This window comes from Nicotiana tabacum, chromosome 14 (assembly GCF_000715075.1).
Source record: "Nicotiana tabacum cultivar K326 chromosome 14, ASM71507v2, whole genome shotgun sequence".
Taxonomy (NCBI): domain Eukaryota; kingdom Viridiplantae; phylum Streptophyta; class Magnoliopsida; order Solanales; family Solanaceae; genus Nicotiana; species Nicotiana tabacum.
This window is the reverse complement of record NC_134093.1, coordinates 30942111-30954990: the sequence shown is the minus strand read 5'-3', so window position 1 is coordinate 30954990 and position 12880 is coordinate 30942111. Positions and strand designations below refer to the sequence as shown.

The 12880-nt window shown below is 35.4% G+C and overlaps 1 pseudogene; it reads right to left on the bottom strand.

The window, feature by feature from the left end:
* Positions 1-3121: 3121 nt before the first annotated feature.
* LOC107771133 (chaperone protein dnaJ 49-like) lies at positions 3122-12673 on the bottom strand (annotated as a pseudogene).
* Positions 12674-12880: the final 207 nt, after the last annotated feature.

Here is a 12880-nt window from a genome sequence, read left to right as displayed (position 1 = left end):
ATATCTCGGGCTAGGGACCTCGGAATTCGATTCCGGGCATACGCCCGAGTCTCAAATCACGATACGAACCTACCAAAATTGTTAAAACACTAATCCGGGTCCGTTTTCTTAAAATGTTGACCAAAGTCAACTCAGTTGAGTTTTAAAACTCTATTTCATATTTTAATCTATTTTTTACATAAAAACTTTCCGAAAAATTGTACGGACTGCGCACGCAAGTCGAGGAATGATAAATGGTGCTTTTCAAGGTCTTAAAACATAAAATTATTTATTAAATTTAAAGATGACATTTTGGGTCATCACACATATGGACTAGTTCAAAAGAGCAAACAGACTTAGAAGTAATAATGGGAAATGGCAATCTAACTTGCCTAGCAAGAGGACAAACAGGACAATTACAAGTAGATGGCTTAGACAAGTACTTATTTATTTCAGGTATATTTTGTAAGACTGTCATAGGGGCATGGCCCAGTCTTTGATGCTACATGAAGCTTGAACTTGGTTGATGTGAGACTGTCATACAGTTGGAAGAAGAAGAGGTAGTAGCAGGTGCTGAAGGATTGAAGATGTAGAGCCCTTCTCTGAGTCTACCGATCCCCTTCACCATGCCATTGGAGAGGTCCTGAAAGATACAAAAATCAGGATAAAAGTGTATTTGGAGATAGACAACAGGTTATATCTGAATTCAGGTACATAGAGTACACCATGAATGGTTTCTGAGTTAAATAGATTGCAAGAACCAGTGTGAGTAATTTTTGTGCTATTACCATTAGGCAGATGTACTGAGGAAGATTTAGGCTCAGGTATTTGAGTGATACTTGACAAAAGATTCAAGGATGATACCATATAATTTGAAGCACCAGAATCAATAATCCAACAACTATGTTCAATTAGTGATTTACCTGCCATGTTAGCAACTTCTGACGGCTGGGGTTCTTTACTTAAGAGCTTGAGAATCTGCTGATACTGTTCTGGAATGAAGGCCTGCACAGTTGGAATATTTTGCATAGCATATGCATTTCTTGCATTCTGAAACTCATCCCCTATATTCACATTATAAGCCATAGGTCCACTATTCTCTTGTGTTCCTTTCCTATTACTGTTGTTGAACTTAAAACTCGGTGGATATCCATTCAGCTTATAGCAGGTGTCCCTTGTATGTCCTTTCATCTTGCAGTAGTCACATATCAATATAGTGTTCCTCCTAGGTCTCATGTTGGAAGCATTGGCAGTTACAAGTGCACTGCTGTCCATACCTACAGGTGCACCACCTAGAATCCCATTCTGTGTAGCAGATCCACTACTCATTCTCTGACTTTCCTCTTGAATAATCATAGAGTATGCTTGATCAAGTGTTGGTGTTGGGTGCATCATCAGTATCTGACTTCTTTGTGGTGCATAAGTCTCATTTAGTCCCATTAGAAACTTCATAAGTTTCTGCTGGTGTAAGAACACAATAAATTGTCTGGACTTCTCACAGTCACAACCAGGAAAATGGATAATCGACTCAAATTCATCCCACAGATCATTCAACCTAGAGAAGTACACAGATACACTAGAGATTCCTTGTGTTAAGGAACTTATTTCCTTGTTCATATGATAAATTTTTGTGGCATTCACCTTATCAAATCTATCCTTCATGGATTTTCACACCTTTTGCGCATCTCAAGAGTATACAATTCTTCTAATAAGTTCTGGTGCTACTGAACTTCTTATCCATGATTGGACTATAGCATACACCATTCCCATTGCCTTAACCTAAAAATATCTTCCTCATACTGTTCTCTAGTACAAGTTCCATCTATAAAACCAAGCTTATTCTTTACCAGTAGTGACATTATCATATATCTACTCCATTCCGAATAATTTTTCTGTTCCAATTAGTAATTCTGGCACAAGTGAGATACCTGGCGTGTCCGAAGGATGCACATATAGCGGATCATTGCAATCAAGTGTTTGAGTGTTTGCATGTGATGATCCAGCACTCGCATCAGGAGTATCGATCGCCATTTTAGCAAACGTTTGATGAATTTTGAAGATTTCACAAGCAGTGAACAATTTCAGGAAAAAAAAATGAGAGAAAAAAAATTGGAAAAAATTAGAGATTTGAAGAGATTAATGAGATATAGGAGCTCAGCTATCAGAATCGCATGGAGCCGGGCTCTGATACCATGTTAAAATCAAGCCCTAGGTCCACCATGTCTGAGCTTCTCATAAGGATCGAGAGCAGAGATGAAGAGAGAAGAAGAAGAAGAGAAGAGATAGAGAAAGTTCAGCTCATTTTCTTAACTGGTAAAAATAAAATGTCTTGTACACCCTATTATAATAAACTAACAGACCTGCTACATTTAACTATCAACTAACAACTTATATACACCTTCTAGAACAGTACTAGTTAAATAGCTTCAAGTACAACTATACTAAGCTAATGATTTCTACGAGGTTATATATAGGTGAAGGAGAGGAGGAGCAAGAAGAGGAAGAGTAAGTTTTCTACAATCTTATGGGAAAATTTGTCAATTTTGTCATGTTAATCTAATATAGTGTACTCATTCTAATACTAGTAATACCAAAGTATAACTAATCCATTAGGAAAAAAGCATACTTAAATGCTACTGATCGATCAAATAAAAAAAAATCTATATTAATAAAAAATGTCAGATATTATGTACTCCTATAAGTTTAAAGCAATACTCCTACTCATTTATAACACATGAACTAGTTAAACTTCAGTTACGTTCCAATCATTTATAGCATTTACAAAGTGATTTTAAAAAAAATATTTTTGGTGATTTGTGTTTGACTAATCAATTTGCAAAGCACTTTTGAGCAACAATTAGTATTTGTCCAAGCTTTAAAAAGTGCTTCTAAGTATATTTTTCTCTAAAGTAATTTTCAACAAATTGTTTCTAAAAAAAACTACTTTTTTTTATGCTTCTCAAAAACTGTTTTTACTTCTATTCAAAAGTACTTTTTTCTTTCAAAAAGCTTGGTCAAACACCTTAACTTTGGAAAAAAGTACGTTTGGCAACAAAACAAAAATATCTTTGGCCAAAAAGAAGTACAGCCAAACAGGCTATTAGTTTTAAAAAAAACTAGCATGGAATAACTAGCACAGAAATAAAGCAATATTAATTGGAACTTCTAATTATGGAAATATGAATCCATCAATGGTTTAATCAAAAGCAGCTTCCAATTGTTTTGATAGCAAGATCTAAGAATAGTACCAGGCATGAAAAACGATGCCAAAATACAAACAAAAGGGCATCCCGGTGCACTAAGCTCCTGCTATGCGCGGGGTCCGGGGAAGGGCCGGACCACAAATGTCTATCGTAGGATGCCAAAACACAAACCCCAAGATAAATTGTTCAAAAAATGTTTTGAGTACCATATCACAGTACTTTATAAACTCCATCCAAAGAGCTTGTCTCCGATCCGGACGATGCCTAAAAGAAATGAAACATATTGGGATGGCGGATTTTATCATCTTCTTCTTCATCAGAAGCCAGCCTCGTCTCGTCTATAGGACGCAGACGCTCCAGGTTCATGCTCTCCAGCCTTTGGCACAAAAACGGATGCTCCTCATTATAAGTTGAATTAACTTCCAGAGAAATCTCAAGATTAGGTTCTGGATAATAGCCTGCTCATTCGCCGGTCCATTTCTTGGTGGAGGGGCCACCTGTTCACGGCTGGTTCCAGCAACATCACCCGCCCTCCGCCTGATAGACAGTGGAGACAAAGGAAGATGGTTTTGCGCCATTGGTTGTTGCAGCTGCTGAAAGATTGGCAGTGGCATCGGCCCTCCATTTGCAGCTGCAGCAGCAGGCCTAGTAACATATGGGACACGAAATAATTAACAAAACTGCAAAAATAATACTCTACTCTACCCAAAAATAATTACGTACTCTTCAATTTGTTATAATAAGTAGTACTACCTTTGTTCCAGTTTATGTGAACCTATTTCCTTTTTGGTCCGTTCCAAAAAGAATGACTCCCTTTCTAAATTTGGTAATAATTTAGCTTAATCTTTCAATTGTACCCTTAATGAGAAACTTTTATAATCACACAAATACTCTGGACCCATTTTTGACTTGTTTAGGACTACAAATTCCAAAAGTCTTCATTTTTTCTTAAACTTCATGCCCAGTCAAACAAGTTCACATAAATTGGAACGGCTGGAGTAGTACAGTTCTTCTGTCACTTATGTATTTTATTACGTAGTATGAATAATTACTGGATTATTCATAAAGGCTAGCTAGTTTTGTCAAAATACATATTTAATCAAAGAGGAAAGGTTAATTTGGCTATTCACCGCCTCAAAACTGCAGTTGGTATTGGAGAAAAATCTATGCAATCAGATAAAAGGTGGCAGCTGGCTATATATGTTCAAGATGGCTGGCTAAAGGTGACAGGGACATACTCAATCAAAGGTGGCTACAACTGGTTGCAGGGGACCAGGGAGGAATGGGCATGGAAGAGATCGGTGTGGAGCAAATATAAGATTCCTAAACACAACTTCATTTGCTGGTTAGCTGCGCATAAAAGACTACTGACGAGGGATCGACTGATCAGGATTGGAATACTGTCAAGGGAGTATGTGTGCTATTTGTGAAGATAAAGCTGAAACAATTAATCACCTATATTTTACATGCCCATTCTCACAACTATGCTTGAAGGCAATACTACAATGGTTGAGAATGGGGATACAACAACAAGATTTTCAGGGGTTGTGGCGCAGAATGGCAAGGATAACTAAAGAGAAAACCTGTAGAGCTATTGTGTTATTCATACTGGCAGCTCTGGTTTATCATATCTGGAAGGTGAGGAATGAAGCTTTTTGGAATCACAGGGTACCTCGACCCTAAATTGTGATTGATGCCATACGGCAAAATTGTAAACAGCGGGTGAAGGATTTATTGAATAAAAGATCAATATGAGGAAGGGAAAGGAAGTGGATGGAGGAACATGTATAGATAAGGATAGTGGCGTACGCAGAATATTTCGTAAGCGGTGTCACATTTTGTAATAGGTGAACAAATAAGTGAACAAATGAATAGCTATAATGACATCATATTTATAAAAAAAAAAAAAAAAAAAAATCAAAACATTACTATAAATCTTATTTTCTGAAATGTATTAATGATAGTCTCATTAGAAATACTAGTACCAAGTATGTCTTTTTCCAAGAAAGATTTGAGTATATTTATTGTCAACTTGACTAACAAATGAATTCTTGCTCTTTTTGTTGTTGCTTAATTTTGTTAGAGGTCAGTGGTTCAAGCCTCACTAATACAGAATATATTTTAATTCTTATTTAATAAATAATGTCTCAAAAACAATAAAAACTTGCGTGCCGCTAAAAGGATTCGAACTCCCGACCTCTACTAAGAGGTTGAAATGCTTAACCAGCTGGGCAACGAGCTATTTTATTTCAAGTGGTGTCACTTGTATCCTTTTCTATGTATTATCTGGTTTTGCTTATGTCTATATATGCATTTAATAAATCTTTCCGACGAAGTGGTGTCACGTGACACCGCTTCCCATAAGGTGGCTCCACCCTTGGATAAGGACTTATGTACAGTTGACGAAACTTTAGGAGTAGGAGCTATTCATTGTAATGGTAGACAAAAACAAAGTGTAGAGAAAGGCTATGTTTGTAGATGAGGATTGTAGGGAGACTTGAGTAGTTTTTAGTTGCTGGTGCTTAATAAAACTTTTATTTTCACCCAAAAAAATAAAAGAAAGAAAAGGTTAATTTTGTTAAATCCTCTTCAATGCACGGGATAGTAACTTACATTCATATTATGAGAAAAGTTACTCTAAAAGAATTTAGTGATAACTACAATACTAAATCAAGTAAAGAAAGAGAAAAAAGAAGCATGACTTTTGTTGAAAGTTTAATGAAAAAACTATCTTACCCATTTCCATTAGGCGTGGAGTTTCCAACGTTGGTATTATTCCTGTGGATAGCAATAGTTGTAGGAGCATTGACAATGACGTTCATAACAGGCTGCTGACACTGGAGATGTATGGCCGTTAAGGGAGTAGTAGAATTGAAAGTTTTTGTGCAGCCTTGAGAAGAACTTGGGCAGTGTTCTGTACACCCCATCAACACGAATACCCTTGGAGGGAAGCTCGTAATCGTATCCCATTTTTTTTTTTTTTTTTTTTTTTACATATTTCCACAACAAAGCAATTGTTAGATGGATTTATACTATCAGTGTACGTAAATTTACAGGAAGAAATTTAAAAAGTTATCTACCATGTTTTGCAGGTTACTAATTTATTCTTACGACATGTAATTAAAGGAGACCTAATTTACACTATCGGTTTATAAAAGTTAAATAATTCTGATTAAATTTACACATTTCTAATCCTCAAAACACTGACACAACAACAACAACAACAACCCAGTATAATCCCACTAGTGGGGTCTGGGAAGGGTAGTGTGTACGCTGACTTTACCCCAACCCTGGGGTAGAGAGGCTGTTTCCGATAGACCCTCGGCTCCCTCCCTCCAAGAACTCCCCACCTTGCTCTTGGGGTGACTCGAACTCACAATCTCTTGGTTGGAAGTGGAGGGTGCTCACCACTAGAGCAACCCGCATATAAATTAATATGGATAAAATAAAGAATAAGTTAGATTGATCTTTCACTAATTTGTTTCAATCAGACTTTTACTTTTGTTTCATAAGTTATGCATATTGCTGGTAATATGGCAGATATGGATCACAACATTAAAACGTAAGTTTGATGTTTGCAAGTATATACTATTACTCTAACTGGAATCTTATTTGGAAAGCATAGAAGAGTTAAATCATTTAATTATATGTGCTGTTTGGAAAAAAGATTATTGCTCGTAAGACACATAAGCATGTATAAGAAATGATTTTGAGGTTACCTTACATTCCTAGCAACTTGAGTTTCCACTTCAACAGGTGGACCAAAGCATAACTCCACTGGCTGTTCAGCAGGCAACTACTCCAAAGCAAGGAGGAAATTGATTTAGAAAATTGTATTAGATGCTAATAATGAGTTTGTAACACAAGTTTTTTTTTAACTGTAAAAATGTGAGAGATTAACGTATGTACAAACTACAAATAACAATCAAATCTCTAGAAAATGAAATAAGCCATTTCGGAAATAAATAAGTAAATAAATAAAACCAATCTTAAATAATCAGTCTAATAATCATAATAGTTATCGAACTCCATAGTCCAATGAGTATTCTAAGAACCTGCAGTATAAATTCCCAGCAACTTGATCTTTCATGATACTATGAAGTTACTCAAGTTGTTGAAACAACAAATTTATCTCATTCTTCTCTCTCTTTTTCTCCTCTCGGAGAGGAACAGTGACAGTACACTACAATCGTATATCAACAAATAGAGAACTGGACAATTAAAATAAAAATTAATTGACCACAACTAGAAGGAATAAAGTATATTACAACGTTGGGGAAAAATAAACCTGCAATGTAATAACTAGTCAACTATACACCCACAGCCTGATTATTTGAGTTAGGTCTCACTTTTAAAACGAAATTATCGTATTTATGAGCCAAGTATGGAACAGACATTCATGCATGATAATATGACGTAAATTGTATCTTGTTACTGGCTCACTGCTCACATTAAGGGAAGCTCTTCATTAACTGAAAAGCTTATTGGCTCGCCTTTGACTCTAACCTCTCATTTAACTTTCACGCTAGTTAAAGTTCCTAAATCTCTATTTTTACATTCTTAAATAGTTATAGATTTAATTATGAGAAGTCCAGATTTGGTGAACTCAAACATAGATTGCAAACCACGTTATTCGAATCTTGAAGTTCTTAATTTTGATGTACCCTTTCTTTTAATGCGGTCTAGACATCCTAGGGTTCCTTTTTACATATTTTCTAAGTAAATCTTACCTTTGAAGTTACAGACGATTCAACTCAAATCACAAAGAAAATAAAACCTAATTAACCAGTATCACTTGTAAAAACACGCCTGCCAATATATCTATACTCAAATCACAAAGAAGAAAAGGTAAATAAAAATGAGAGAGATGTTACAAAATTATAAATAGTAGAAGGAGAATCCAATATGATTTAACTATATATATGTCAAAAAGAAGGTGGAAATGGTAAATGAGCTTTTAAATTACCGGTTCAGGCTCATCTTCCTCCTCACTCTCTTCCTCATCATCATGCTGTTCATCAAGTCCCTCACCGTCTGGAAACAGCCAGTTTCCGTCTTCAATCTCCCGACAATTCGGGCAACGCATTAATTCCCGGGAATTGAACTCAGACCCTATACAATCTGCATCCAGAATAAATATTAATAAACATACACGGGGCCACTCACAGACATTTATGTATTTATAGATTCTACTTGAGTAATTTTATTTCTCCAAAAGATTTTTACTCTATCATTTATCATATAAAAAAAATTCGTGTACGAAAAGGAGGAAAACAATCTTATATGTTAACAAAATACATAAATAAAGGAAAAACAGACAAGTGAAAGCCAAACCCCTCATCACGGAGCTGAAAGCCCGAGTGGATAGCTTAACCAAAAAAAAAAAAAACTAGTGAACTGCTTTAATTGTGTATTGCAAACCCTACTTGACCAAAAATGACTAGTATTATGGTTTCAATATTTGTCGAAGTCTCTCACACAATAGGTATGGATTCAACTTTTTATTGTTCCCCTTTTTCTTCCCTTTCTGGAAGCGTTTGTTTGAAGCACTTTCTTATAAACATCTTTTTAGTTATAAAAACAACATTAAGACGCTTCATTTTTCTGAGATCAGAACAAAACGTCTTAAATTAACTACTCATTAAAACATACTTTTTTCATCTCTAGAAACTTTTCATAAAAATTCTTCTAAAAGGGCCAAATCGTAAAGGGGGAGAGAGAGAGAGAGAGAGAGAGAGAGAGAGAGAGAGAGAGAGAAGTTTCATAAAAAATTTAAGAATTAAAAAAAGAATAAAATTGGGCGAAGAAATGCCTGGAATAGTTCATATTAACATCTTCATTAACAAGTCTGAAAAAAATTCTTAATCATAAATAAAGTTTTAAAAAAAACAAAAAGACAGCAGATCTAGCTTAATTAACCAATACAAAATGAAACATACAACTATTAGACATATGCGAAAATTGAATCTTATGTTACATACCCAAATGAAAAATGTGACCACATATAAGTTTCGCAATTGACCTCCCATCGTTATCTATAACGTCATCCAAGCAAATGGAGCATTGAGGAGCAGCCGTGATATCATTCGGGAAAAGATTATCAAGTACAATCATGGGAGGTTGATAAAAATCGGCCATGGTAAAAGAGTTTACGAGCTTGATAAATGTACAAACCAAGCCTTATAGATTGAAAATGCAAAGGAGTCGTCAAGACCAAGGTGATGTTATATAGGGGCTAATCACAACCCTTATATAGGAAAAAATTTAACAACAACCTTTTGTAGAGCAATAAATTTGAAAACCGGTGGAACAAATGAAAAAAGTATGAAATTCAGGGGTTTTTTGTAAGTAAATAACACACATATAGAACCATCTATGGCAGAAAACTTATTATTATTAGATTTGTGGTAATTTATTGATGTGTCATGATTTTGTTCTTATCTTGGTCCTAGTTAGACTCATAAGAACTGATTACAGGTAATCTGAAATTAATTTATATTAAGTGCTTAATCTGGTGTTAGATTCTCTATTTCAAGATCTTAACAGATAAAACTACAAAGGTGACTTTCAGAAGTCTTCTGCCTTCCCCACAGCAGGACAAAAAGGAGGACTTCGATAGAACTAATGCACAAACATTCCACGACTTCAACAGAACTATTGCACTAACATTCAACAATTTTGAGTTGCAGCTGATAATTTCTTTTCCAAAAGATAACATTCTTAGCGAACTGTAATCTAACATTCAACAAAGTTGAGTTGCAATAAATGGTTCCATTACATAAAAAGAAATTATATCCACACAAACTAAAGTGAAAGTTAAAATGGGACTGACAGAGTAAAAGCAAACAACATTTCTATGTCATCTTATCTTCACTAGGAGAATGAGTAAACAGTGGTTGAAAGATTGCAATCGCTGAAAAGAAAATAAGTTAGTGTGTCCTTGCTTATCTCAATTGCTTAAATGTCCAGATTTTATTCTTGAGCATATCCACAGGCCATGGCCGAGTTGGACTACTCCTTCCATACATGCTCCTTACAGCGTTTAAAAAGAAATCAGAATAGAATAACTCCACCTAAACTCAAGTAAATAAATCAGAATCAATAAACAAGAAATAAATACAAACTTTATGCATAATCCCCTTACTTTTCCTCACACAATGATGATCCAGAAATTGGTTTCTTTATTGGATATGTGTTTGTGTCTCTGTATGTGTCTGTCTCTGTGTATAATCCCAGATTAAAGTACTGTTGTAGTAGGTCAGGGACTAGGGGGACTGGGGGAGTAAGTGGGGAGGAATACACTCATCCATCTCAATTCTTTTTACTATCATAGTTTAGGGAAGTTTAGTCTCCCCCTTTGGCCAGTCTTTGGTAACCTCAATGTGAGATATGTTTTCCTGTTCTGGATGCATGTTTTTATACAAGTCGGCATGAATAGGCATGTCTCAATATCGAGAATGGTGCATTTAATGTGTAATTTACTGACTGGATGTTGAAATATTTAATTTCTAAAGCTGACATAGAAGTTCATATAATGTAAAACAATTATAAAGTCATTGATCAAAGCAGAAAATCTTCTTCAGCAGAACATAGAACGGAAGGAGACAGAAGAAACTAAGCTGACCTCAATTAGCTATTCCAAAATTTTGAAGCCTGTCACAGTGAGGTGTTGGGTAGTTCCTGTTCCATTGTCGCCTCTGGAGTTTTATACGACAGTAACGTTCAAGTGTATTTTTGTAATCTCTGATAGCACGGTCTTCAATTTTTTCTCGAGCAGGACTACCAAGAGGATAATTCTTATCAAATTGTGCCGACTTAACGAAAAACTCTACCCCATATTTGTCTGTCACCTTCTCAAACTGATAAGAGTAGTTTTTCTGCAAAGTATACTCAGGCTCCGAGAAAGGAAGATAAGCAAGTAAAAAAATGATCAAAAATGGTAACAATTGAAAGAGGAGAATTAAGTTAGGCCCAGAGGAACCTAAATCCTCTCTCTGCTGACGGACGTTGGTCCTTGTCCAGTAGGCATAAGCTGTCCTAAACATTTCAGACTGACCAAAGAATGCCCTTATAATCTCTTCATCATCAAAATCATCTTCAAAATACTCACGCTCCATTCTTCTCCTCCGACGTCTAAGATTATACTGCTGATCAAACTCGAATTCTTCAACCAAACCCGTCTCATCATACTGCCTCCTTGAATCATCTTCACTCAAACACTTAAATGCCTTGGATACTTTCTTAAATGCCTCTTCAGAACCCGGAGCCTTGTTTTTATCAGGATGAATTTTCAAAGAAAGCTTGCGGTATGCCTTTCTTATCTCCTCAACTGAACAACCCTTCTCTAAACCAAGAATTGCATATTACTCCTTCTCGCTCTTAATATGTGTAACCAAATGCACGTGTTCTTCAGTATAGTTCCTCTCCCCATCTGAAACCTCATCTAATTTGACATGACCATTGACATGTTTCTCGCTCAAAACATCGTCAGCCTCACTAGAGGGATCAGGAGTTGAGGCATTAAGAGTTTCACAAGCAGCCAAAAGATCTTCAACGTGTAGTTCACTATTAAGGCGATGTGCAATTCCGATAAATTTAAGCGCTCTCTGCTTATTGCCCGACACAACTGCCTCCTTGGCAATACCAACACATCTTAAGGCCTCATCTTTGTTACTATCCATTCTTATCCTTAACTTCAACTATAAAAATATCTAAGGTGAAGTTTAAGCTTCAAAATCAAAACCCATTGCACTGCAATTTACGATGCCAACAGACAAACAATGATCCGAAATCTTCTTTTGCAATTGAATTTCACCTGATCACCAGTTTAGCCAACCAATTACTCAAAATTATAATACACAGAAACGTAAATGAGGCAGTTTTATGCATATTATTCGTCAACATCAGAATATCAAATGATTACTAGAAAAAATCATTTTGAGGAGATTGTAATTAGGTTTGAATTTCCTAGCATTGTAAGCGGAATTATAATTCAACAGATAACTTCACATAATGTAAGCCCAATAATTAAAGAACAGGATAACCCAGTTTTTTGTTTGACAATTCACTTTCACATGATTATTTTTTTTTAAAAAACAAAAATAAACCAGCAAATGCATCACACAGACACGTAAAAGAAGCAATGTTACGCATATTATTAATCAAAATCACGATAGAAAAGCATTTTGAAGTGATATTGAGATCATTGGTTTGAATTTCGTATAATTGTTAGGAGTAAAATCAACAGAATTTCAAACATAAAAACGCAAAAAAAAAAATCATAAAAAGAACCAAAAAATTATTAAATTAAAGAGAGCTTTAACTTTGTTTGGAACCTGAGCAATGGCAGAGAGAACGCGAGAAAATGAGAGAAAGGATCGTGTTAGACGAAGAAATGGAGTCTGACATTCTGAATAAAGCAAAGACCCGTACCATGTAGTGGGTGCTCATAGAAGGATCGGGCACATAATTATACAGTTTGATTTGACGGTTATCGGATTATAAATGCAGTAATCCGAAGGGAAGACTCGCCCTAAATAAGTTTTTCTAATAATTTATATAAAATTCATCATTAGTTTCTTAAATTAGGAGATTCTTTGCTTGAAAAAGGACGTAACCGAAGGGAACGAAGTTCAAATTATCCTTTCATCTAAATAAGACTCCTTCCAGTTGTATGTTATCCTTTTAAGCCATAATTA